This window comes from Aegilops tauschii, chromosome 2 (genome assembly GCF_002575655.3).
Source record: "Aegilops tauschii subsp. strangulata cultivar AL8/78 chromosome 2, Aet v6.0, whole genome shotgun sequence".
NCBI lineage: Eukaryota > Viridiplantae > Streptophyta > Magnoliopsida > Poales > Poaceae > Aegilops > Aegilops tauschii.
Genome location: NC_053036.3, coordinates 580034091 through 580039298, shown reverse-complemented (window position 1 = coordinate 580039298; position 5208 = coordinate 580034091). Strand labels below are relative to the sequence as shown.

At 44.5% G+C, this 5208-nt stretch overlaps 1 long non-coding RNA gene across 3 annotated transcripts; it reads right to left on the bottom strand.

Moving 5' to 3' along the window:
• LOC109736830 (uncharacterized) lies at window positions 1–3108 on the bottom strand. Of its 3 annotated transcripts, none has more exons than XR_006670633.2 (4): window positions 1270–3108; window positions 1025–1114; window positions 874–948; window positions 1–672 (listed from the first exon to the last, which is right to left on the bottom strand). It is a non-coding gene; the product is annotated as an uncharacterized lncRNA (long non-coding RNA). The 3 variants fall into 3 exon arrangements; XR_012203361.1 differs by having other exon boundaries at window positions 1–751; window positions 1270–3100; XR_002226473.4 differs by having other exon boundaries at window positions 1–412; window positions 1270–3068.
• Window positions 3109–5208: the final 2100 nt, after the last annotated feature.

Below are 5208 nucleotides of genomic sequence, written 5' to 3'. Positions count from 1 at the left end.
TTTGGAATAAGCAACTTATATTCCCATGAGGCCATAGGCCGATATATATACATGTACAGGTGTGGAACATATGCAGGAAACCCCTTATACAACGGGATAAATACAAAGGGGTACATGACCTATATTATAACTCTAACAGTTAATACCCCTGGTCCTAGTCTTCTACCTCCGCCCCACCCTCCACCTCCGCCTCCGCCCCGCCCCGCCTCCGGCCAGGCGCTCCAGTCCACCTCCATCTGCGTCCTCGCACGCCCAGGCGCTCCTCCTCCACGCCCAGGGGCTCCTCCTGGCCCGCGCGCGCCCAGGTGGAGGCAACCTGGTGCTGGGCTCTTCCTCGCCCGCACCCAGGTTGAGGCTCGGCTGCTGCCCAGGTTCATCTCCTCTCTCTGCTGAAACTAACTCCAGGAGATAACTGCAAGCACAAACAATTTGATGATCATAGACTGAAACACTGCAAGCACAAACAATATGATGGTCATCTCCTCTCTCTGTTGTTTAGGATAAAGAATTTTTTTGAATCATAATCTGATTTTAAGATAAAGAAAATTCTGATTCTACTGATGGAGCAATACTATTTTGAGAGCTGTTTAAAATAAAGAAAATTCTGAAAGAACCTGCTGTCATCTTGAAGCACAAATCGATTCTGTAAATTTTGAAAGAACCTCTGCCATCCTGTTGACACGCCGATTTACTTTAAATAAAATTCTGAAAGAACCTCTGCCTGGAGTACTTAGACTGAAAATGCTGTCATCTGGAGTACACATGTTCTTTTTCTCATTAAAGGATCATCAGAGACAGCTACTGAAAACAGACTATTTTTTTTACCTAAACTGAAAAATCATAGACTGAAAAATGGCTCCTTCTTTTTTTTACCTTCTCAAGTGTGCAACGAATTCCTGCCTTGTCATGCTTTACATCTCCTCCACCTCTCAATAATTTTCCACTAATCTGGAGTACTTTACATTAAGAAAATGCACATCGACAGTTTTAGTTTCCATGAACCAAGTCATGTTGTCATGCATACCGGGAAATTGGTGTGCGTCGATGGCCCCCCAATATTTCAGAGCAGACAGATCATAAGCCCTGGCAACCTTGTCTTCATTGTCATAACCACCTAGCCCACATTAAGAAAATGTCAGGAAATCGGAGTAGGAAACAGCTTGATACAAGTGCTGCAGCAAAGTACTCCTATATATGAAGCCAATTTTAGCTAGATAAACTGCAAGATACACCCATAAGATCAAAATATGCTTCGTGTATCTGCCTGACCTTATGAACCATCTCCTTTTGAGTAATACACCAATGATATTTTTGGGAGTATATCCAAAAAATATGCTTCACCCATGTTCAAGGAAGACAGGCTGCAGCTGCATAATCACAACAAGCGGATTATCACTCACCTAACTGCAAAATGCTGATCGATCAAAGTTAGCTGACCAATGTGGCAGCCCATAATATTAGCCATGTTCTCTGAAGAACATACATGGCACTTGAACAAAGTGATGGGCATGATGAACTATCTCTGCATCTCATCATGTCTGCTGCTCCTCTTCCTCTACTACAAGAGAAGAAGAGAGAGCAAGTGCTACACTACTCCAGTTAATTTAAATCTAAGGAATTGGTACTGGAAATCAGCTTGCTTACTACTCCTAATTAACTGAAGAAGTTTCAGTTAATACTCTAAAACAAAGTACTCCTGCTGCAGTGCTATACTACTGTTGTCCTCCCTAATTAACAGAAAAGGTTTCAGTTCATTTTAATTAACTGGAAAAGCTTCAGTTAATTTAAATTAACTGAAAAGTTATTTTTACTCCATTTGTATGATCATTTTTGTTTGAAAAGGTTTCATTATTGCAGCTACTGGATTTAGGGCTACTGCTGCACTTGCTACTCCTAATGCAAGCACTCCATTTACAGTACTCCTAATGCTTGCAGTAGTTCAAGCAGTACTGCAGTAAAACTACTCCTAATGCTACAACAGTTAACAGCAAGCAAGTTTATGTAATTAATGCACACTCGAGTACAGTACTTCACTGAATTTCTGCAAATAATTCATGATTGGAGTACTCCAAGATGTCCAGTTAATTACTCCAAGCAAAGTAAGAGTACATGTTCAGAACACTTGCAATATCTTCAGTAAGAGTACATGTTCAGAACAAACACTTGCAATATCTTCAGTAAGAGTACATGTTCAGAACAAACACTTGCAATATCTTCAGTAAGAGTACATGTTCAGAACAAACACTTGCAATATCTTCAGTAAGAGTACATGTTCAGAACAAACACTTGCAATATCTACTGAAAGAACTTGTTTACTCCTGCAGATTTTCTTGCATGTTCAGAATCTGGAAATATTCAGAAGCATGTTCAGAACACTTGCATGTACAGAATACTTACTGAAAAATACTGTTAATGTTGACAAGTTAAATCTTGTTAAATACTCCAAGCAATCTTGTTGGAGTAATTTTGACTATGTACTGTTGGAGTAGCTTTGACTATGTACTGTACAGAGCAAGATGGAGTACTTAACAGAGCAAGATGGAGTAATCCAAGAAAATTAATAGAGCAAGCAAATGTACTCCAAATGGTAGTTCACCAGAGATTTTCAAGTTAAAAACACTCCCAGGGGTAAACAACAATGACACGGACAGAGTAAAGGATGGATGTTGTAAATCCATAAGGGTGGGGGGCGAAGAAGCGAAGGATCCAGCTCTGCCGCTTGCAGATCCGCCGCCCATGGCCAGAAAAATCTGACCTTGGCCTCACCATCTTCTCCACGGAACCTACTGAGGTGGTAGCGCGGCAGTGGAATAGAGGAGGGATACAAGGCATGCGGGAGCAAGGCGGCGGCGGCAGCAACGTGGTGGGGCGCAGTGAGGAAGACGCCGACGGCGGTGGATACGAGAGGAAGAAGGCGAGCGAGGAAGAGGGTGAGCTGTCCGCGACCCGTCAGAGGTGATCTGTTCTTGTCGCGAGCGAGGGCAAATTTGGAAACTCCAGGAATTTCGTAGCCTAAAAAAATTTGACTAGGATTTCGTTTAATGACTTACATTTTGGAACAGAGGGAGTAGAAGATTTATAACATAATTAATACATGAAAGCTATTTTTTCTCTTGGCTGGACAATTTAGTCTTGGAAAGAGTACAATGATCTGCATATCTCCAGCTGCTTTTCACTGGAATTTCCACTGGAAGTCCAAAGTTCACTAATGGTAGGCTGAAAAGGTTGCTTGATGTTGGTCTGCTGAAATTGCCATACTGATGTTCTTAGAGCTAAGAACCTTGCTTTGTTATTTAAGTGAGCATTTGTGTTAACTGGTGTGCCATTATCACTATTCATGAAAATATAACTTAATGCATTATGAGCATTTGGATGTGCCGATGCAACAATTTTTATGTTACATGACAGTGCAACCCAACTAAAGTTTGCTAAATCTGAATCTGGTGAGACGTTATGAAGCCAGCCGTTGAGATTTGGCTAACTTTGTTTTCTACAATAGCAACACTAGTTTCTTCATATAACAAAAATCCACAGGGGCGCAGCGACCATTACCTTTACATAAATCCTTCATCTTTTCGACAATAGTGTCAACATTGAACATATAAACACCGCTAGACTACCCGCTAACCTGGGCCATCTGCGTCGAGCGGCCCTTCTCCTTCGCACGATCTGGTACCCGTTGTACCTTTTACCGTGGTGTCGAAACCTTGACAGTCCCTTTCTCTTTACCTGGGTGTTTCACTTCTGTCTGCATGACGAGTGGGCCTTGTTTGCCCGCAGACCCACCATGCACTTTAATTGGGCTGGTTTCTGCGTGAGAGAGAGGGAAGATTGTCAATCGACAAGATAAAAACCTAGCACTCACGCGACCTGCTTTTCCCCTCGTTCCACCCCTGCTTGCCTCCCTCCTAGCCGCCGCCGCCGCCGCCTCCTCCTCCTCCTCCTCGTCCTCTCTCCCCCATGTTGCCGCCGTCGACCCGTACAGCTGCTCCTCCCCATGCTAGCCCCTCCACCTTGCATTCTTCCAGTCGTCCGTCCACGCGGCCATCAACAGCACCGCACGGTAGGGGCGGTCAGGGCGCCTGCTACAAGCTGCTTGACCTTCTAGCGCTGCTTCCTCGGGTCTGCCGGCGTTGCTGCCTGCGCCTTCTCCAGCGCCACTTTGCTACAAGCTGCTTGACCTTCTAGCGCTGCTTCCTCGGATGTGCCGCCGCCGCTGCCTGCGCCTTCTCCAGCGCCGCTTTGGTCACCTGCGGCAACTCCGACCAATGGTCTCCATCGTCCTCGTGCCCTCCTGTACGTACTCTCGCTTATGTGTTCTTGGGTTCTTATTTTTCTTTCTTTTGCAGGATCCATATAAAATTGTTTTCTCTTTCTCCTTCGGTGCATTGTGTTTGCTTATTGAGGTCGATGGGGAGGAGAGGAGGGGCGAGGCTGGAGCTCCATGCGGCAGCACACACATTGTTGGGTGGAGGAGAGGCCAGCTACGGGGCAAGGAGCGGTGGGCGCAAAGCTCCAGGTGGCGCTCCTGTCACGATGCGGTGAGCTGCAAGGGAGGGGTAGGATGCCGGTGACACCAGAAGGAGCAGGCAGGTGAGGAGGGCAAGCAGCACAGGAAGGCATGTATTTCTTCACACTATTTTCACTATTTTGCAACTTGTATTGCATTTTCATGGATAATCCTTTTGCACTTCGGTTTTATCTAATCTGTTCCAAGCTTATAAATAATGATGTTTGGTCTTCTGCTATTTTGGCTGATGATTGATTAAGAAGGATAAGATTGTAAAGCTTGTAGTACTCTATATCAACAAGCGGGTCTAGCATCTAAATTCTCTAACACTTTGTATATTTTCATGGATAGGGTTTGGGTGGCCTGATGAGAGCAGCCCAGTGGTTACACCTCTGCAACCTCGCCAACGTTGACAATCACTGGTACCATCTTTTTTGCCCTATCCAGTTCTTACCTCCATTTTATTCAGTTTCTTTTCCAAGTGAATCAAGTCTCGAGGTGGACACGTGAACTCTTATTTCGTTGTTCTCGTTGTTGCCCTTATTTCTGGTCAAGAGATGCCATGCGGAAGATGCTGCCCTTATTTCTCACATCCCGAAAGTCACATTCATTCCTCTTAGCCATGTCTTTATTTGTACATGCCTTTGCAATAGTCATGATGCCCTCGGAATTATTTAAAAGGATATTTAAAAGGATGC